Below are 23,006 nucleotides of genomic sequence, written 5' to 3' on the forward strand. Positions count from 1 at the left end.
CACAGTTCTGTGTACAAGGGACACTGGAGGTTGAAAGTGACCACAGGAACCATATTTATATCGTGGAAACTAAGGAAATGCCCACAAACTCAGGGCCTTTATTTTTCTTGAAGAAAAGATTATTAAACACTTCTACCATGACATGCCATCCCACAGTGAAGTGAGAAGCTAGCAGCCCAAAGCCCTCCGAGTTCGTGAAGGACATTTGAATTACCCACAGCACCTAGTTCCTGGCTCATTGAGATGTGTCATTTCTCCTTGCGTCCTCAGATTTGGAGAGGGATTGCTTGCTCTGCCATGGAGGTCAGAACATAGTGTTTGTCTAGCATGCTTGGGCCACAGGTTCCATCCTCAGAACTACAAACAAAAACAAACAAGAAAGATGAAAGTTATACTGTGGGGGGGGGGTCACAGAGGCCAACTAACAGGAAGGCAAACGTCTTCAAGATTGTATGAAGCGACTTCATCCCCAGCACTTTCCCTATATTCAATGTCTAGGAATTTATTTGTATAGAAGTGATTTCTCGGTGTGGTCGTTGAGGATGAGGGTGTGTCAGACAGTGAGCATCGTATGTAGATGAGCTACTTGGAAGAGGCATACTTACCACAGACTGATGGAAGACTGGATTCTCAAAGGCCAATGGGCTTGGGCTCACATCAGATTTAACAGTCTCTCTCTTTTTAAAAAGAGCATTTCTAGTCTATCTATCATCTATCAATCATCTATCTATCAATCTATATATTATCTATCTTCTATCTATATCTATCAATCATCTATCATTTATCCATTTCTATTTATCATCTCTATTTCTAATCTATCTATCTATCTATCTATCTATCTATCTATCTATCATCTATCTATTTTTGTCTGTGTGTACACACTTGTGCATGCCTTGATGTGCAGGTGGAGGTCAGAGGACAACTGACATCAGTTAGCTCCTTTCATTATGGCTGTTAGGTTGGGCAACAATCTTGCTAGCCCTGCGGAATTTTTAACGCAAGGAAACTTCACTGGTCAGGGTACAGCTCTTAGCCACCTCTTTTATTCCTTGTCCTCTTCCTCTTATTTCTTCTCCTCCTCCTTCAGCATCCTTATTTAGCAGGGAGAGAGAAACAGGCTCCAGTGAAGTGCTTTGCTTAGTCAAGGTCACATGGCACCGACGGAGACAAGATTGGTTTTAAATTCCTTGTTGTCTGCTTCTAGCCCACGCCTGTTCCCGAAGAGCCAGACCACCTGTCCATCATGAAAGGCTTGCGGTCTCAGGTCACAGATGAGGAAATTAATCTCACAGCGCTTGTGCAATCTGCCCAAGGGCAGATCGGGCTTCATGCAGGGCGCTTACAGGGGCCAACCACTGACGGGGCCTCCAGGGCTGAGGAGAGCTGCTGCTCTCTCAGACAAATAACTTCTCTGGCATAATCATCTTGCTAATCCTGGTTACTAATTACGCTGAAGTGTCCCTTCTGTGAAGGCAGATTAAGGATTACAGGGGCAGAACTGGGCACAGGACCCAGGAGTCTTGCCTTCACATCCCTGCTTAGACTTCAGGGCTGCACCTGTTTTATTCTTGTGGCTCCAAGTTTCATTTGGTCACACTTCAAAGCATAATCTCACATAAAAAGGCTAAATTTAGTGTTGGTCAAAGAGTTGCTGAGCAGTAAGTCATCAGGCAATCATTACCAACTCCAATTATTGGTGACTAAGGGAAAAAAAAAAGCCCCAGGAAGAGGGCAGTCAGCTACATAATTGAACCTCATGGAGACTTTAAAAGATAATCCTATGCGTGTCCAATTGTCTTCTTAATTCAGAAAGCTCAGCACCTGTATCAGATGCCCTGATATGTGCCAGAGAAGCCCCACTGGCTGTGAGTGTAGAGGGAGACCCTCGAATGGCTGAGGTGGGGGTGAGCCAAGAGATTTAGGAGCCAAAGGAAGAGACTGAGCAGATGAAGATTGTCCCAGGCCCATGCCTCTTATAGCAATATTTATCTATCTCAATTATACTTGGGATAGCCAACTGTGGACGCACGTGTCCGTATTCCTAACCCTCTGCAGTCAAGGCAGGAGCACCACAAATTTGAGACCAGTGAGTACTACATAGTGAGATCCGGTCATCAATAAACTGCCAAAATGGCCACCAACTAAATTCTACACCTAGGACAAGAGAAACGTGGAAAAACAAAGGAGGAAAGGGAACGGTGCTCTTCAGTTGCAACAAGAAGAAGAACGGGGAAGCCATGAGTGGCAGGGCTTTATTCTTAGGGCATCGCCCAGCTCATCCGACCCACGGGAAGGTTTCTGGGGTCCTGGAGATCCATTGGGGGCACTGACATACTGAACTGCTTAAACAGTTCCTCCAGCAAGAGTGCACAGTAAGTAGGGCCCCGTTTCATACCGGACATTAGGAGGGCTGTGAAGGGTGTTAATCTTGTACTGAGTAGTGGGGAGGTGATTCCCACATGGGAGTAGCTTTGCATTCAGTGACATCACCGCAGTTGCTTGAAACTGGCTGGAGTGGAATGGTTTTTTTTTCTCTTTTTAATTCAATTTTCCAAGTTATAATGAGCTACACTTGGCAAATAGCAATGTACACATTCAAGGTAGGCCACGTAGTTTTTTCATAAACACATATAAAATGCCTTGTAAAATGATGGACTTGGCTAAGCCAATGCACCCCTCAGCACACTTCCCCTTCCCTTTGTCATGAGAATACTGCTGGGCTGCTCTCCCCATGGAGTGTATAATGCAACACCACTCACCAGGATGCTTTAGCTCACTGAGAATGGAAAGCTAACGCCCTTTGGCCCTATCATACCATTTGCCCTTGTCCGTAATGCAGCTCCCCACTGCTTTGTTTTGTTTTTGTTTTTTGTTTTTTCAGGACAGGGTTTCTCTGTGTAGCCTTGGCTGTCCTGGACTCACTTTATAGACCAGGCTGGCCTCCAACTCACATCGATGAGCCTGCCTCTGTCTCCCAAGTGCTGGGATTAAAGTGTGCACCATTATGCCCAGCTCCCCACTACTTTTTTTTTTTTGTGAGATCAGGCAGCATTTGTCTTCCTGTGTCTAGCTTAGTTTGTTTGGCATAGCGTTGTCTACAATGGCAGAGCTTTCTTCTTTTGACAGGCTGAGTAATGCTTTATTCTATAGCCAATGCAGTGTGACAAGTGTGAGGTGTTGCGGCTCTGAAAAGAAAGGCTTCCGCTCGAGAAGTGTGCTACAGCTCTGCTCCAAGAGATAGCCTGGCAAGCGGGAGCCAGGGAGTCCCACAAAGTCACGCTGCACAACAACCCTCATGCAAGAGAGTCAAAAGAGGGACAGCCCCAGGAGGGCGGCTGCCTCTGCTCAGGTGAGAAGCAGCAAGGTTTAGATAGAATTTCTTGGCAAGTGGAGTGTTCAGGCTGAGGATTGGTGGAATTTCAATTCACGACCTTGGGTGAGCTCAGGGATTGGTGGGATTCTGTGGCAAACTCAGGGATTGGTGGGATTCTGTGGCAAGCTCAGGGATTGGTAGAATTCTGTGGCAAGCTCAGGGATTGGTGGGATTCTGTGGCAAGCTCAGGGATTGGTAGGATTCTGTGGCAAGCTCAGGGATTAGTGAATTTTGTTCCTTGACCTTGGGGTCAAGTCAGGGTCAGAGTGTTCTCCCTTTGTCCTTTTTTCCTATAACTTGTCTTTCATTATGTCCAGCATGAGTCACATTTTATCTACTTACCTATTGATGGACACTTAGGTGATTTCCCTGTCTTGGCTATAGTGAATAAAGTTGTAATGAACACTCAAGTGGAGATATTTCTTTGAGAAAGTAACTTTATTTCCTTTATGTGTATCCAGGAGTAAGATTGCTGGATATGCTGGTCAGGTTTTGTCAACACAACACAAGCTAGATCACCTGGGAAGAGGGAATTTCAGTTGAGAAATCACCTCCAATAGATTGTCTTGTAGGCACGTCTGTGGGACATCTTCTTGCTTAATAATTGATGTGGGAGGACCCAGCTTACCGGGGACAGTGCCACCCTCGGGTAGGTAGTCCTGGGGGTTCTGAGAAAGCAGGCTGAGCAGGCCATGGGAAGCACGCCTGTAAGCAGCCTTCCTCCGTGGCCTCTGCCTCAGTTCCTGCCTCCAGGTTCCTGCTTGAGCTCTTGCCCTGCCTTCCTTCATTATAGACTGTGATCTGTAGGCTGCAATGAACCCTTTCCTACCCAAGATGCTTTTGGTCAGTGTTTTATCACAGCCACAGGAGGCAAGCTGTGACACTGGATCATATGGTAGGTCTATTTATTTTATTTTATTTTCTCCAAGACCTCTACACTTTCCCATAATGGCTATATTGTTTTTCATCTTCACGATTGCACTATTTACACCATGAAAATCCACAAGTAAATCAAACTTTCCCCTTTTCTGAAGAATTGGTTTCAAACACACATAAGTCAAACAACAAATGAGACACCTCTGTCTGTTTATGAGAATGGCTAAAATCCAGTTCCAGCAACATCAAGTGCTGGCAAGAATACAGAATAACAAAGGCTCTCATTCAGTGCTGGCAGGCGTGTAGAATGGTTTGGCTACTTTGGAAGGTAGTTTCTTGCAAAACTGAACATCCTCCTACCATAATCTCCAGTAATCACATACCTTGGTATTTATTCAAAGGACTTGAAAACTTATGTTTATACAAAGCCTGCAAGTGAATGTTTATTACAACTTTATTCATTATTGATCTACCTTCAGCAACTAAAATGTCTTACAATAGAGGGATAGTCATCCATACAATGGAATATTACTCACTGGTAAAAAGACATGGGATCTCAAGCCGCAAAAGGATGCACATAAATTGAAATGCATATTGCCAAGTAAAAGAAGCCAGTCTGGAAAGGCTACTTAATGTGTGATTTCCAACTGTCTAACATTCTTGGAAAAGCAAAGCTTATGGAAACCAGAAATATCAGTGGTTTCTGATACTAGGTGGGGCCGGGGAGGGTTGAATGGGTAGAGCACACAGATTTTTAGGACTTTGAATGACCCTGTCCTGCATGGCACTGCAAGGGCAGTTATGTGGCATGTATGTTGCCAAAATCCCGAAGCTGCAACATAGGGTGACCCTTAATATAAACATGGGTGTTAGTCAGTAATAATGCATCACTATTGGCTTATTAGTGCCTCATGAATGTGATATGTTGACTACAGAAAAAACTGTGGGTAGTGAGGAACAGAGGGAATGTGTGGAAACTATGTTTTCTATATGCTTAAATCTGCTCAAATAAAAGTCTATTAATTAAAAAATGCCGGTGTGCCATTACTGTGAATATATAATGGCATATTGAGTCAATGGGATGTGCTAACACACTCATAGAGCAACTTCACTTTTCTTTTATTATAATTTATTCACATTACACCCTGATTGTAATCCCCTCACTCTTATCTTCCTGTTCTCATCCGTCCCTCTTCTGCCCTATTCCCCTCCCCTAGACCTATGGCAGGTGGGCTCCTCCTCCCTCATCAGCTGACCACAGCCTGTCAGGTCTCCTCTGGATAGCCTGCAACCCCTTCCTCTGTGTTCCCATAGGGTCTCTCTGCCAAGCGGCAGTTATCAAATGGTGGGCACCAGAGTTTGTGTCAGTGGCAGCCCCCCGACTCTCCCCCTCTTCCCCATGTGGAGAATGATCTATCCATTGGCTACGTCTGAACAGGAGCTCTAGGTTCTCTGCTTGTAATATCCTTGCTTGGTGAAACAGTTTGTGCAGGTCCCACAGGTCCAGATCTGCCAGCCTTGACAGTCTCCTTGTGAAGCTCCTGACAGCCTCAACCCCGTGTTCTTCCCTCCCCCAACTCTTCCATACAACTTGCAGCACTTCATCCTGAGTCCGACTGCAAGTCTCTGTATCTGTCTTGATCCTCTGCTGCTGGAGACTCTCAGAGGACATCTATGTTGGGTTATTATCCACTTATAAGTGAGTATATACCATATGTGTCTTTCTGCATCTGGGTTACCTCACTCAGGATGATCTTTTCTAATTCCATTTAGTTGCCTGCAAATTTCAAGATTTTCTTGTCTTTAGTAGCTCAGTAGTATTCCATTGTGTAGATGTACCACAGTTTCTTTATCCATTCTTTGCCTGAGGGATATCTAGGTTGTTTCCAGATTCTGGCTATTACAAATAAAGCTGCTATGAACATAGGTGAGCAAATGTCCTTGTTGTGTGGTGGAGCATCTTTCGGGTATATGCTCAGGAGTGCCTTGTATCTCTACTCTCTCCAAGACTTTTTTTTTAAAAACATGAATGGGTATTAGAATTTGTCAAATAATTTTTGGCACCTAAGGAGATGATCGTGTGTGTGTGTGTGTGTGTGTGTGTGTGTGTGTGTGTGTGTGTGTGTTTTGTTTTTTGTATATTTTTTTTTTGTCTTTTGGTTTGTCTATATGATGGATTACATTGATGAATTTGCATATATTGAACCATCCCTGCATGCCTGGGATGAAACCTACTTGGTCATGGTGAATGATATTTTTTATGTGCTCTTGCATTCAGTTTGTAACTGTTTTATTGAGTAATTTTGCATTAATGTTCATAAGAGAAATTGGTTGAAACTGTGAAGTCTTTCTGTGGTTTAGGTATCAAGGTGACTATGGCCTTATAGAATGGGTTCCTTCTATTTTATTTTGTGGAATAATTTGAAGGGAAATGGTATTAGCTCTTCTTTTAAGGTCTGGTAGAAATCTCCATTTAATCCACCCAGCCCTGATAATTTTTTGGTTAGGAGACTTTTGATGACTGCCTCTATTTTCTTAGGAGATATAGGACTATTTATTTTGTTTACCTGATCTTACTTCAATTTTAGTAATTGGTAGCTATCAAGAAAATTGTCCATTTCATCTAGATTTTTAAATTCTGTGGCATATAGGCTTTTGAAGTAAGACATAATGATTCTTTGGATTTCCATGGTGTTTGTCATTATGCCTTCTTTTTCATTTCCGATTTTGTTGATTTGAATAATCTCCCTTTGCCTTTTAGTTAATTTGGCTAAGGGTTTGTCTATCTTGTTGATTTCCTCAAAGAACCAGCTCTTGGTTTTGTTGATTCTTTACATTGTTCTCTTTGTTTCAGTTTATTGATTTCATCCCTCAGTTTGATGATTTCTGGCCATCTACTCTTCTTTGGTGTGTCTGTTTATTTTTGTTCTAGAGGTTTCAGGTGTGCTGTTAAGTTACTAGTATGGGATCTGTCCAATTTCTTTTCTTTTCTTTTTTTTCTTTCTTTCTTTCATTCAAGATTTATTTATTTATTAACTACACAGTGTTTTGCCTGCATGTACACCTGCACACCAGTAGAGGGCACCAGTTCTCATTATAGATGGTTGTGAGCCACCATGTGGTTGCTGGAAATTGAACTCAGGGCCTTTGGAAGAATAGGCAGTGTTCTTAACTTCTGAGCTGCTCCAGCCCCTCCAATTTCTTTATAAAGGCACTTAGTGCCATGAACTTTCCTCTTAGCACTGCTTTTATTGTGTTCCATAAGTTTCTATTTCTTGTATTCCTATTTTTCTTAGGTTTGGTCTTTTCATAGTGTCCCACATTTTTTGGATGTTCTGTGTCAGGAGCTTTTTAGATTTAACATTTTCTTTGTCTGTTGCATCAGTTTCTTCAATCATGTCTTCTACCCCTGAGATTCTGTCTCCCATCCTGGGTCCCTACAGGCACAAATACAGGCTCCAAGGAGTAGCCACATGCCTAGCAGGGCACAAAGCCCATTGTCTTCCATCAGAAGAGGCCAACAAACCCACTGGAGCAGCTCTCTGCTTGGATCTCTTTCTGCCTGCTCCCCACCTACCTTTAAGGACTCTATAATTTTTATAACCTCAGATTTGAAATCTTTCTCTTGTGTATCAGGTGCATCCAGGGCTTGTTGTTGTGGTGGGGATGGCTGGTGTCTGGTGGTATCGAATAGCCCTGTGGATTGTTGCTCGTGTTCTTATGCTGACCTCTTCCCATTGGGATGTCTCTGGTATTAGGAGGTTTGGTGGCCTCTGATGGTCAGAGTTTGGGGGTGGGTATAGACAATGGGGCTTCAGTTTTATTGACCCAGGTAGGCAGATTAGCTGGGTGGCCAGAGGCTGGACCCACCCTTGCTCCACATAGTTTGGACCCCTCTCACCTGGGGATTACCAGCACTGGTGGTTTGTGGTTCTCAGTATGGTCCTTAGGTACCTGCACAGTCACTGCTGTCCTGCTGATCAAACAAGGATTGTGTGCTTGGTGCTGCCATCTTGGATCCTTCCAACTTCATTTTATACTATTGTCCTGTCTGAACTGCCCCCCCCACCCCCCGGACTTTTTTTTTTTTTTTTTTAATGTCTTGCTCTATAGCTCCGGCTGCCTTGGAACTGCCTAGTTGCCTGACTTTCTTTCCTTCTCTTATTGATATCGTCAGCAGAAACTTTCCTGGTGCCCATAAATATTAGGTTTTGTACTATTACAATTTTGGAATATTACATAGTCAAGATTATTGAACTATTTAAACAGTTCTGACCTTTGGCTGGGTGGGGACTTCAGTACAGAAGAAATCTGACTTCCTGTCTCAAAATTCTTCCTTCTGTAATCACAATTCTGCTTTGGCTCCTCTGGCGATGGACAAGGGGATCAGGAGAGGTGCATCATGGCTCCCTAAAAAGGGTGCTTGTCCTATTTTAGCCTCTATGTTGAGTCTCTGGGACCAGGTCAGTGCCTCCTGTGTAATTAAACAAATTTAAGTTTTAGAGGTCAGAGATGTAGCTCAATTGTAGAGTGTTGGGGGATGGTCTGATGTATTTTGATGCTAGTTGATAAAAAGCTTCCCACCTGGGCAGGGCAGGTGAGATAGGTGTGGCTAAGGTTCCCAGGCTTGGAGAGAGAGGAATCCTGGGGGGAGGGGGAAAAAGAGAGAGGCCTGAGAAGGGAAGAGAGGAGAAGAAGGCCATCATGAGTTAGATGAAAGAAAGCATGTGGCCAGCATGGATGGAGGATATGGGCCAGATAAAGAACATTAGCAAGTATTTGAGATTATGGATGGGAGGTAGCTCGATAGAAGTTATTAGAAGCAGATGGCATGGGAATGGGGCAGATATGGGATACCTGCCCCACTATGAGAAGTAGTCTAGAGTATTAATGTCTGTCCTACCCCAGGTTAACTAAGGCAAATTTAAAATGTAACAGGTGCTTGTGTCTTGATTAATAGCTAGCGGGTTTACTGAAGTAATAATAATTATAGGCCTGATAATAAACATTATTAAGCCATGCTGATAATACAGGTAATATATAATAACAACAATAGAGTGCTTGCCCCAGCATGCAGTGGTCCTGGGATTGATTCCCAGAACCATATAAACTGTTTGTAGTGACTATGCCTGCGGCCTTGGCACTTAGAAGATGGAGGTAGGCAATTGTCAGGAGTTTATTCAAGATCATAGTCAACTTTGTGGTGAGTGGGAGGCCAGCCTGGGCTAATTAAGACCCTTTCTCAAAACAAAACGAAACAAAATAAAAACCAAAATATATACAGATGCACGCATGCATACACACACACACACACACACACACACACACACACACACACTAATGATAATTGGGTGGAGAAATGGCTTAGCAGCTAAGAACACTGGCTGCTCTTCCAGAGACCTTGAGTTTGGTTCCCAGAATCCACATGGCAGCTCACAAGTCTGTAACTCCAGTTCCAGAGGATAAATACCCTCTTCTGGTCTCTGTGGGTATTGGGCCCATTCATATGCACTGGCATATATGCAGGCAAAACATCATAAACATAAACTAAAAAAAAAAAATCAAAGACGGGGCTGGAGAGATGGCTGAGAGGTTAAGAGCACTGGCTGCTCTTCCAAAGGTCCTGAGGTCAATTCCCAGCAACCACTTCATGGCTCACAGCCATCTGTAATGAGTTCTTGTGTCCTTTTCGGGCACACAGGTATACATGCAGGCAGAATATTATATACACACACGTATATAATAAATCTTTAAAATAAATAAATCTTTAAAAAATCAAAGACAAATAAGTAAGCTATAACTGCATCATAAAGTTATTTGATTATTTTTACTTTAATCAGTTGGTCTGGACCATGGTTACATGCTTCCGCACACTATATCTGCCACTAACTCAGCGCTCATCACCCTGTGAGTAACTGAAGCTGCCTTTGGTGAGTGTGCCCATGCTAAATCCTTTGCTACGATCTGGAAGACAGCAGCAACAGCATGGGGCAAAGCTCACAGGCCTTATAAGCCAGCGGGAGCTTACAGTCTTGCTATAAGGTACCATACTATGTCTTATGCATTTATATGTATTGACTCAGTACAGCCATCCAGGAGCATGAGGCCCAAGGGGAGAAAGAAGATGATGTCATTATCTCCCTTAATGGTGCATACTATTTGTTAGAGCGTATGGGCGTTACCAACAGAATCAAAGCACCCACCATCAAAAATGTCTGTCTCCTTTGGAGGGTCCTTAATCTGGCTCCTAGCAGTCTGTCTGTACCATAACTCACAGAACCCGCAGAATTCCTTTGCTCTCAAGTGGTGTTCATGGCTCTAGGCCATGGCAAGTTGCTGTCATGTCCTCTTCTTTTGTGAAGACAGGGAGCTAGCTGGCTTTCCTCCTCAGTGCATGTTTCTGGAGTGGGTGGGTGCTTGGGTTGAACCTAGTAAATTATGCTTCATATCTCTTTAGAATGAGGGGTTACTGATGCCTTTGTTTCCACAGCTCAGCAGACACAGAGGTATGAGAGAGACACAGAGAGATACACAGAGACAGAGAGACAGAGAGATACAGTAAAGGAGAGAGAGAAAGAGAGAGACAGAGACAGAGACATGAGAGAGAGGAGAGACAGGATAGAGAGGGGCAGAGAGAGACACACAGAGAAAGACAGAGACGAGAGAGAGAGAGAGAGAGAAAGAGAGAGAGAGAGAGACAGCGAGATAGAGAGGCAGAGATGAAGACGAAACGGAATGAGAGTCCTGACATTCAAAGCTGATTGGCAATTACATCTGAGCTTACTGAATACACACAACCACACAACATGCCAACCTTAGAATACCCTTAAGGTCATGAATAAAAGGAGGCAAAGCCAAGCCAGTTTTTCTTTTGGTCTGATGTAGAACAAACTACTGTGCTTCAGATGAAAAATTATAAACACTTGCCCCACTTGGCTGGAAAAATAACAGTCCCTTCCTTATTCCTTCCCAATACAGCTTTGCCCTTGCATCTCTACAGATAAGACTTATCACTTATTCCTTGACAGGAAATCCAACCTTTCCCTCCCGTGCTTTAGAGATCAGGTCCTATTCTACACCACACAGTCCAGTGCCAAGTGAGCTCACACTCCGCCCCCTGCCCAGGTGTACATCAACTCCTTCTTCCTAACACTGTTTATTGCCATGTTCCATGGGTTGTCCATGGTGGATGCTCCTCCTGAAATGTTGAGACAAACATTTATTTCCTGGTGGCTTTCTCTGACAGAGACTACAGCAAAAGTCACACATTAACTTCTTACTGCGTGGCTTTTCCTTTCTGCAGTCTCGCAGATCTCTTTACTCTTGACAGATAACGAACGTCGCCATCTTTCTTTACAGCTTTATTGAGGTTTGATTTGCATATGATCCCTGCATATTTAGAATGAAACTTTGATAAATTTTGACTTATGTTCTTTCAGCAATTATTAATCTACATTTTCAACAGTAGATTGTGTATGTATGCATATGTGTGTGTGTGTGTGTGTGTGTGTGTGTGTGTGTGTGTGTGTGTGTGTTCTCATCTCAGAGAGGACGGGGTGGGGGCAAAAATACTCCAATAGTGATAAGCAGGCTTAATGCTTAGCTCTTTGCTTCTTCACTAAGGGGAACCAGGACTCCCTTGAGAAATGACCAGGTTGTGGTTGAGAAAGTCTAGAAAGTGGTCAGGATATTAGGTTGCACTTGAAAGTCAGGAAGTATTTAATGAATGATTGCAACATCATCAAGGACAAAGGACCCAGCTCGAGGGGCTCCCAATGACTAAGTCTGCCATTATGTACCATGAAAATGGATTCTATCCAATTGGATAAAATGGAATCCATGAATCAGACAGCTAAATATAAATGAGTAAATGAGTAAAAATGAGAAAGTCTTCTTCTAACTAATGCACTTGGAAGGAATGGTAAAACTGGAAAAATCACTGGTTGGCAGCCATCACGGCAGTTAATTTACGCAGGAAACAATGTCAAGGATGTTAGTATATGGTAGGAGTGATGAAAGTTAGATGAGGATAGATTTTCTTAGTCTCTGCCAAGAGAAAAAGAGCAACTTTCTAGTGGAAAACCTGGAAAAACACCTTAATTAGGCGACCCAAGTTCATACCAGCTGACACAAGGCCAACTGTAGTGACATTCGTCAAACAAAATGCACCAAGAACATATGTGTGACATTCTTGTCACCAAAGCATCACCGAACCAGTCGCAAGGAGCTGTCTACAAAATGACTTTCACACACAATCTCAGAGGCATCATAGCCAGGAAAGTCAAGAAGAGATGGAGAAAATCGGGGACTGTCTGGAGAGATGGCTCCGCAGTCAAGAGCGCTGGCTGCTCTCGCAGAGGACCCCGGTTTGATTCCCAGCCATGGCAACTCCAGTTTCATGGGATCCAATGGTCTGTTTCAGCCTCTGCAAGTACCAGGATTACACGTGGTGCACATATACATATGCAGGCAAAACACCTACACTTGTAAAAAAAAAATTTACAAAGGATTTGTGGACCACAACCGCCACAGTGTGGGTTCTAGTGTTCCTGAATCAGTCGACACAACCTCAGTGACTGTGATGACTAGGTGACAGGAATGTGGGCACCTTCATATCTTGTGTTTTATGCTGTTATCAGTATGTCAAGGAAAGTCCTCGTGCATGGGAACCACATATTCAAGCGTCTGTGCTAATCTTGGAACTGAAGAAACGGAGTGTTTGACTCAGTCCCTTTGATCCTAGTCTTGAGGGCTCCGTGGGATGTTCTCAGAGGGCCTCTGCAGAAGGCCGAGGCTCCCTAAAAGTGGATGCCAAGAACTGATTGAGAACAACGTGAGGGGGTAGTAATGCAGATGAACTTTGTTCTGTGCCTGGGACTTTCCCTGCTTTTGCTGCAGTGTTGAAACCAGGAAACTTACTAATGATATCTAGACCATATCAACACAGGCATTAATATTAATGTCTGCTGAGGAGGCCTGGAACAGTGTGGGAATTCCCCTTGTCATACACACTGTCCCCAGAAGGATATGGCTGGCAAAGCAATATTGCACACTGGGATATAAATGCTCATGGCCAGACCCTTGCCTCTCACATTTTGTGTGATCAAATTGTATCTGTGCTGTCTTTATAAGTTCTTTTATAAAACTGTAAGTTGCTGTAACATGACACTCTTCTGGTAAGGGAGGCATTCCTTTTCCCTGGTTGTTGAAATTACCCAGAGCTGCTTCCTGGAAGCCAGGTGACTGTTCTCCACAGGCTTATGGGCTTTTTGCCTCTTTTACTAGTATTGTACAGATGATTGAAGTTTACATAAATTGATCACATCTGCACATCTTTCCTCTATCTTTGCTGTAACTCTCCTTGCATCCCACTCCAAGTGATATCTCTCTCTCTCTCTCTCTCTCTCTCTCTCTCTCTCTCTGTGTGTGTGTGTGTGTGTGTGTCTCCTCTATGTAGTCCAAGCTGTCCTGGAATTTGCTCTGTAGATCAAGCTGGCCTCATATTGCTGCAAATGACAGGCTTTGAATAAAAAATATTCATGTTCCCCCTCCCCCAACTCTACAAGAGTATTTTTAAAAGACCTATTTATTTATTATTATGTATACAGTGCTCTGCCTGCATGTACACCTACAGGCTAGAAGAGGGCATCAGATCTTAGTATAGATGGCTGTGAGCCACCATGTGGTTGCTGGGAATTGAACTCAGGACCTCTGGAAAGAGCAGTCAGTGCTCTTAACCTCTGAGCCATCTCTCCAGCCCATCTATAAGGGTCTTAAAACAGATTCCTGACCTCATACTATAAAAACAATCATAACAAAACTGTGTCATCTGTTGTCATGGTTTACAGATTCTTTGACTTGGAAGGTGATCCAGGCGCTGCCTCTGCCGGCTCATGCTTAGCCACCCTTGGCCCACACAGATTTCTCAGAGCCTGTGCTGTTGCTGAGCCTCTGCAACAGGAGAGGAGGAAGTGACCTCCTTTCTGAGGCTCACTCCTTTCTTGAAGTTTCTAGATGTTATTCTAGGCCACTGTGACTGACCACCCCCTCCCCCTGCTCCCCCCGCCACCCCCCCCCCCCCCGCTAACCAATCATTGTGCTTGTTTTCTCTCAGATCAACTGCAGAAGGTTCCCATCTCCCATCATCCTCCGCACCTGCTTCTCCCCACCTTCACTTCCGCTCCGCCACACAGCCGCATAGTTACCTTCCGTACTTCTTCTAAGCAATGAAATTATGGCTCCCACGTGTTTTAGCTTCATTCCTGCCTCAAAGGCACTGTGTTCAGCGGAACCAGACAGACATACAGACAGCTCAGTTCTTTCAGAGCCCTTTTAGTTCATTTGTTAGGTGGCATGTCAGTACCGTGCCTAGAGTCTGTACGCAGCCCGCTATTTCTTGATGGAACTCAGACTGGTACCCACCCCTCTCCAGCACACCGACATCTCCCAGGTGAGGGGGACAGATTGGGAGAGCCCAGAGCCTCAGGCTGGGGAAGAACCGCTTTACTAATGTGGGATAATCTGGAGCCAGGAGACATGAATGGGGGATTGTGCATTTCTGGGCTGTAACCCCCACCTCTCCCCTCCTCCTCGGCCCCATCTCTCTATAAAAAGTGAGTTGGGATAATTGCTGGAAAACGGCCTGCATGTACTTGGGGAAAGAAACTTTTCATGACGTAATGGTTTTGGATACAATCCGGCTAAGCTGGTGCCCTGTGGCTGTTTTTCCATCACGGTATTTCACAACCTGTGATCTCCTCTTTGGAGAGAGAGAGAGGGAGACTCAGGCATGGGGCCTGCAAGGGGAGATGAGAACGGGCTCTCTGTTCTCTCCTCGGCATGTGGGATGTAGCATTGGTTCTCCCTGGATTCAGGAGGTCTGTGGCTTGGCCCTGCTGACTTTAGAAGGCCTGGAACTCTGGGCGAGTTAGTTCTGGATAACATACAAAGAAAGTGCGTTACCGAAAACAACCTCAGTAGACTAGGCAAACAATAGCACTATAGACTCTATAGCAGAATGAAAATTTCCATTCAGGACTTGGTTACCCTTATAGTTGGTTTGCTCTAAGGTTTGGGCCAAGAAGGAGATGTGGAAGAGAGACCAAGGAGTCTTTTGTATGACCCGTGGAGGCTCAAAGGGTTAGACTCATGTGTTCTAGGCCAGGCAGGCTAGGTGAGAATCAGAGATGTCTCCCAATGGTTGACTCACACCGATCAGGAATGAGCCAGCACTGCAGAGGGGAGAGAGAGACTGTTGAGAGTCCATGGATAGGAGAGGTAGCTGGCATACAAAAGGCAAGCAGGCCAAAGACAGAGGAGGCTATGTGTGCTTGCCTACCTAGAAGAAAAACAACAGCCCATTGTGTTTCCCTACCACTCTCTCCTTGACATGGCACATCAACAGTGGCTCATCCACGGAAGCCGCTGAGCTAAGTAGGGTGGATGCTCTGATCTCCAGTTCACAGAGGAGGAATTCAAGGTTCACAGGAGTTGGATGGTCTTCCAACGCCTCACGGTAGACAAGGGTCAGAGCCAGGCTGGACGTCAGCTCTCTTTCTCCCATGCAGCGTTGCCAAGTGCATGGAGGACAGGGCGATACCTGTAGATTTGAAAGGGCTGCCCTGCCTCAGTGGCCTCATCTTTTCCGGTTGAAGCTCCGTTTCTGGCAGAGTGCTACCTGAGAGCAAAATGGAGGCTATGAAATTGTGAAGTTCATGAGTCTTTGGTCTATTGTCATAATTTTCAGGCCATATTGCTGCAGCAAGATCTTCCAGAGGCACAAACATGGATGTGTCTCTCAGCTCCTTGACCCCATACTATTCTCTCTCTTGGATGTGCAGACACAAGTCCTGGGTCATGCCCTGCTCTTTGGCCAGCATGTACTACATATCTGCTGCCATGAATACACCCTCCCAAGCTCAATTCTTCCTATCTGTTGGAAAGCTTTCTTGCCTTCTTAGCCGCACACTTAGTTTTTGTTTGGGTGTAATGAAAGTGTTCCACAAGACACAAAGAGCCATCTTAAAATTGTATATTTTACTAGTTAAGGGCTCTGCACCTAATTGGTGGAAACGACTATAGATTACTAATAGAAAGATTGGTGGCATCTGTTGGAAAACGTTCCATTCATTTTGGAGCAGCCAGTTAGACCTCAGTAGCTCTAGGATGTCGGTGGCTTTCTTGGGAATATATGACTTGTTTTAGGTTGGGGACAGAGCCAGAGTCTGCTGATGGCGGGGAATGACTGTATGCCACCTACAAAGGTGGTGTGGAGGTTTGAAATATTTGCACTTTCTCTCCATCTGAACGACACGGTACTGCTCTAAAGCCTGCAGCCATTCTGTTTCTTAGGGGTTACCTGTGCACACTGAGGTCCTGAGGTTGGTGGAAATGGAATTTAGACAGGATACCGGCAGCAAGGCTTAAAGGGGGCATGGCATGCTCACATTGAGCTCCAGCCTCCTTGCCCCCTTTCTTCAGCAGTACAAATGCTATCATTGATAGCATCATCGAATCTATCAGTTTCCAATATAATCCCAGGACTAAACGAGATCATTACAAATACAACTTGCCAAAGTTCTAGGAGATCCTGGAGGCTCTAGGGTGGCAACCAGGACCCAGGTGATTCCAATGCTTACTCACTTTGGGAAATGTCAGGCCTGCCGCATGAGGAGGGGCTGGGGGACTTTGGAAGGATGGTGCTCTACAAGGGTGGAAACAAGAGGAGATGCTAGTGTTGCTGCGTCCTTCCATGCAGCACCATCTCTGTGGAGCGAGGAGGAATCACCAGGCCTGTCATTTAGGTCAAGTTTTCAAGTGCTTAGACTTTCATATCCTTGCACACACTGGACTCTGCAACGCAGCCTAGTTTTCTTGGAGAGCCACAGTTCCTTAGGCAACAGTGCCAGGTGTTGAATTCATGAATTCACAGTGTTGTCTCCAACAGCAACCAACACTGCCAGGCTCATTCTCACATCTTCCCTTTCCCTATTTGAATAAGATATTAAAATTCAATAGCAGAATATGTACCCACTCATTATTAAGTAGAGTGGGTCATGTTAATAGTGTCTGATGTGGAGTATGGGAGAAATAATGAACGGGATATAGAACCAACATTAAAGTCACCATCAAAAGTGCTGGAAGGGTAAAGGGTATTCCCTCCAGGCTTAAGAACAGACGAAAGGGCAAAGTGTCTTTGTTTGATTTTTATATGATACATCTCCATCTTTAAAGACCCATTTTAGCTTACAGTGGCGATATTTTTTTAAAAAGGTTTTATTTTTAAGGGATAGATTAAAACAAAATTTATACCGGGCTGGAGAGATGGCTCAGCGGTTAAGAGCACTGCCTGCTCTTCCACAGGTCCTGAGTTCAATTCCCAGCAGCCATATGGTGACTCAACAACCATCTATAATGAGATCTGGTGCCCTCTTCTGGCCTACAGTTGTACATGCAGGCAAAACATTGTATACATAATAAATAAATGAATCTTTAAAAAAATTTATACCTACTCATAAGGCATCATGTGATGTCCCAGTACACATAAATTCATCTTTTGGCCTTTTAGGGCATTTAGTTGGTCCATTGCTCATCAAATTTCCAACTACTGTGTAGCGTTTCTCACCCCTGTTGTGCAGTCAGGGTTTCTATTGCTGCGATGAAAACACCACGACCAAAAAGCAAGTTGGGGAAGAAAAGGTTTATTCTGCTCACATTTCCACATCGCTGTTCATCATCAAAGGAAGTCAGGACAGGAACTCAAACAGGGCAGGATTCTGGAGACAGGAGCTGATGCAGATGCCATGGAGAGGTGTTGCTTACTGGCTTGCTTCACATGGCTTGCTCAGCTGCCTTAAAAAAAAAATAGAACCCAGGACCACCAGCCCAGGGATGACACCACCCACAATTGGCTGGGTCCTCTCTTATCTATCACTAATTAAGAAAATGTTTTACAGCTGCATCTTATGGAGGTGTTTCCTCCTTTGACGTTCCTTTCTCTCTGATGACTTTAGCTCGAGTCGCATTGACACACAAAACCAGCCAGTGCACCCATGCAGCTTAATAAATCCTGATGCACCTTTCTGTCTCTTCCTCTGAACTTGAGACCAGAGTCCATTCCCATGTGACCCAGCCAGAATGGCTACTGTCAAAAGGGCAAATGGTAACATGTTTGTGGGAAGGGGGAGAAAAAGAGCCCTTTACATTATCTGCAGGAGTATAAATTAATATAGCCACTATGGAAAACCGGCATATTCCTAAAAGAAGAATTAAAAGTGGGCCACCAGAAAGCCTACTTCTGGGTATGGGTGCAAAGCAAACAAAGAGACATCTGTAGGAATCACCAAGGTACGCAGACAGCCAAGATGTCCATCAAACGATGAACAGACCCACTTTAGCTCTTAAAGAATGATAGTATCCTATCATTTGCAACATAGATGGAACCAGGGATTATGATTATGCAAAGTAAGTCAGACTCAGGCAACAATGTATGCCCACGTTCACGTGGGATCTGAGAGAGCTGATCTCACAGAAGCCCAGAGTGGAATGGTGCTCATCTTTCTCTCTCTATATATTTTTCACCTTGGTGTGAGAAAAAGCTTTGGCTCCTCCTGCCTTGCATACACGTATGTTGTTGATGCTGTTGTTGCTGACCTTCCACACTGCTCCAGCTCCGCTGTTGTAAGCACACGCCCTCTCACATGCTGGTTCCCTCCTCACCTTTCTGTCCAGACCCTCTTCTTACGATCCCCCCTACTCCATGCTGGTCCTTCCCAGTGTGGAGGCTGCCTTTGTGCATGCATATCAAGCCCTAGCACCCCATATGAGGAGGTTCCCACAGGGACATCCTGCAGACTATTTTGGGCTGTAACCCTTCTGGGACAGGCAACCCTTTGCATGGAGCACTTCACCCCAGACATTTGCATTAGTGTATGGACCTGTATGTCCAACCAGGAAAAGGAGATGTCTGCATGTTAAGGGGCCAGACTCTCTCTGTCTTGTGTTGGTCTATCACCAGGCTTCCTGAAGAAGTCAGAGAGAGGGGCAGCAATCATAGAATTGGAATTGAGACTGCACTCAAGATAGACATATGCTATCTTTGGATGGTTCCAGAGCAAGATGGCCTACAGGCCGTGGAACCGAGAGCCCTGGTGTTTAGTCAGTGCCCTACAGTTTGCAACCACTAACGCTCATCTTTGAATGTGATGGCCTCAGCAGCCTAGGCAGAGGGGCGTCTTCACAGAGAAAGTCAAGTGATGGCAACACTCAGAAGCAAGAAAAGTTGTAGGCAAGGGACTCAGACAGGAGCCCATGTCATCCTTGACCTTTGGATCTGCAGGACAGCTGCCCAGATTTCCTGAGTGGGACCAGTCCTAGTACTGTCTCTGAGCTTTGGTTTTAACACGAGGAAACCATGGAGACAAACCAGCCATTGATGGAACTTTGTCGTTGGGGATCGAGGGGCAAGTTGAGTATTGGGTTTAATCTAAGAAGCCTTCCTGTAGAGCGTGGTGTAGTTGGTTTGTGATTTCAAATGAAGTCATAGCAGTTGGCCTGGAGGAATGATGACACTAGAAGGAGCCTTCTTCCTTCTTATTCTGAGCCTTCCCACCTCACTAATAGTCTTTCCCCCACAAAACAATGCGAAGCTCAGAACGATGCCTTGAGATCTTTGCTCTTTCTAGTTGAAGACCTAGAGAAAGGTGCCGCCTCCCTCACCAGTCATCTGGTCCTGTCTTGTTTTTACAGCATGAGTTTCAGGCCAGAAGGAGGTGTGTGAGGGAGAGAGCAAGTGTTCACAGACTACCCAGGTGACCTGAAGAAACAGGCAGTGCTTTTGTGAAGCTCTGCAGAGAAGCCTTCCACACAGTTGTATACTCCTATTCATGCCTTGAACCTGGAGGCTGTACTTGATTGCCAAGTGTCACTGACATACACCAGAGAGTACCAGGAGGGGCGTGTTACAGCAGAGTGGTGGACTGAGGCCAAATGCCTCCGGGTTACAATGCAATAGATGATGGAAGACCAATTAATTTTTTTACAGTGGGAGAAATAGCTAAAAGATTAACAAGCATTAATTATTTATTGAATTGCTGCCTGTGCACAAAAAAAAAAAAAACAGGAGAAAAAATTGCTTTGTATGGAGGAATTAATCTCTTCAGTAATGTCAGCTCTGGGATGCTATCTGCTTTTGCTTGGCGATCATGTCCGTCATCTCCAGGCAAAGGGGTGAGATCACTTAGCAAGCCCCAAATAACTTTCCAGTCTCTTTCAGGGTGATCAACAAGCCGGTGGGAAATCTACAGGATTTCACCGGCTGTCTTTCAAGCTTTTCAGCTCTACCTCTGTCCCAGGCTTGCAGTCATCCCAGGGGAGCCCAGGCAGCTAGCAAAGCCTGGGCACGTATGTGGGCTCCGAGCAGTGAAGAAGGCATGCAAGGGGCTCCTTTCTGGACTTGTCAGTCAAAATCCACCCTAGGATACGCTGTAAAGAAGTTAGTTGTTCATGCCTTCCCTCATCTGCTCGCTCCCTAATTCACTAGTTCAGTATTCATGGCATCACGCCTCTGCCACCACTTCACGTGAGATCATCCGGTCCAGACTCGGCTCTACAGACATCCCGTTCTTTTGGAAGGGACCACTGAGATGTGTGTAGCCTGACCTGTATGCTGTGCTGGGTCTTTTTCCTGTGGGGGTGTGTGGAAAAGGTGGTGGCAGAAAAATCTCCTCACAGCTGCCCTCATCTGTCAACATTCTCCCCGTCTCCCGTCTCCCCCGTAGGTGCTAAGTCCTTTCTCCAGAGTGCCACTTCAGTCTACCTTCTCTGCTCTAGCCCCAATGTGCGGTCCTCTCGAGGTGACCCCCCTTGTCCCTCACTTGAGCTTGAACCCCAGGTTTCTCTCAGCCTCCTGCCTCCAGAGCTGTCGTTTTAAAATCCTCTCTCCAAAACACTGCCATGCCGTCATTTGAGTCTAACCCTTGGTTGATATTCTAAACCAGCCAGCCAGCCTCTCCTGCTATTCTCTCCTGTTTCCTGGCCAGCTTTTACTCTGGCTCCAGGTGTGTCAACCCTGCTGACCCCCTAATCGCTAGAGCATCAGCTCAGCTTTTCTCCAGTGTGGGCATTTTGTGTCTTTCCCTATGTGTGGAACTCTGCCTGGAGCCTCTGCAAACCATCCCCCGGAGGAACCTTCCCTGACTTAGCTAAGACATAATTATGAAAAATTTATCACGTGCTCCGGAGAATCGCTTCTAGGAGCAGATCTCACTCTCTTGTGATAATTACTGTACCTCACCAGCTTGACTTTGAACTCTACAGGGAAAGAGATGGCATTTTACTCAGTGCTGTATCGTCAGCCCTTCCACGGACTCAGAGACCAGTCATTTGTTCATCCTCTACTTCCTTCTTGCTTGCTATTCACTCGAAGTCCGGCCTCTTCCGGCCCCTTAACCACCAAGGGATACCACAGCGTCCTGCGTGTACCTCATCCTCTGCTTATTACGGCTGGGGAGTAAACCAGGATTCAAGAGGGTGTGATGGCAGGCAGCGGGAGAGGTGTGGGAGGGTGCAGGCAGGAGCGGGAGCTGGCACTGCCCTGCACACCTGCAGAGCCCCGAGCCTGGCCCATTGACAGCCTTATGCACCCAGCCAGCAGAGGAAAGAGCCCGCAGGCTAGTCAGGCTAGGGGCCTCTGTTGTGGGCCACACCTGAGCCTCCTGAGGCAGAGAGGTATCGGTGCAGAGAGGATGGGGGACCTGGGCTCTCAGTACAGCGTTCTGAGAAACACTTACCTATGACACTAGAGGAGTACTGTGTCCTTGGAGTCTTGTAACTATGGTGACAGTTGGGACAGGTGCTGGGACGTCTAGCAAATAGACCCCCAACAGAGTCCAGAAGCTGGGAGCTGGAGCAGGCTTTCCGGGGGGAATGGCGTCAGTGAGACTCAGGTCCTTGTTAAGTCCATGTTCAAATGTCCCACCGGAGCCCGGAGCCCGTTCTGGTTCTGAGCCTACCTGTCCTGCAGCAATCCCCTCTAGCCACAAGGGGGCGTGGTTGGCAGGGCCCAGCACTTCCAAGTGCCTGCGTTGTCTCTGGGTCTTGAGCAGCCAACACTGTGACACTGCCGTGCAGGTTAAGGCCAGCCTTGCCTGTACAATGCACAATGCCGGCACACTCACAGCCAGACAGAAGCAAGGAGGGAGCACACCAAGCAGGCTTGTATCCTGTTAGTGAAGCGCTCATTGTGTTCTAAGCCCAGAACTTGCTGAACTGACTTGGCCGGGCCCCTGGTGACTGCTCTCTGAGGCCCCATCTCTCCCTTAGGAGTTGCCAGGGAGCCCTTTGTTCTTTTCCTCTTACATTAGTACTACTATTATTTGTGTATCTGTTCACTGTTCAGGCAAGGCCCTGACCTTTCTCTAAGGCCCCTCAGCAAATCACCCACAGCAGTTGCTTGGCCTGTCCTTGGTACTGAACAGCTACAATGCACTTATATAGGTCTGCTCCGCATGTCAAGCAACAGACAGGAGGGGAAACAGTTAATTTTCACCTTCCTCACAAGGCGCTGGAAGTCTTGACTGAGGTCATCAGCACTCAATGTCTTCTGCCTCCTTGTTCAGCATCCTTTCCATTGTCTATGGTTGACACTACTCAGGTACCCTAAAGGAAGGGGTTTGTGATCTGAGCAGGCAGAATGCTGAGTAGGCAGCAGAAGCAGCAAGCAGGGCCATTAGTTTGGAGTAGGGGAAGGGGAAGGGGA

At 45.6% G+C, this 23,006-nt stretch overlaps 1 long non-coding RNA gene across 1 annotated transcript; it reads right to left on the reverse strand.

The window, feature by feature from the left end:
• Positions 1-219: 219 nt before the first annotated feature.
• On the reverse strand, positions 220-14,653 carry LOC311597407. Its single transcript, XR_014779221.1, has 3 exons — positions 14,455-14,653; positions 8,526-8,723; positions 220-357 (listed from the first exon to the last, which is right to left on the reverse strand). It is a non-coding gene; the product is annotated as an uncharacterized lncRNA (long non-coding RNA).
• Between the last annotated feature and the right edge of the window lie 8,353 nt (positions 14,654-23,006).

The sequence above is a fragment of the Acomys minous genome (assembly GCF_964271855.1).
Source record: "Acomys minous genome assembly, chromosome: 5".
NCBI lineage: Eukaryota > Metazoa > Chordata > Mammalia > Rodentia > Muridae > Acomys > Acomys minous.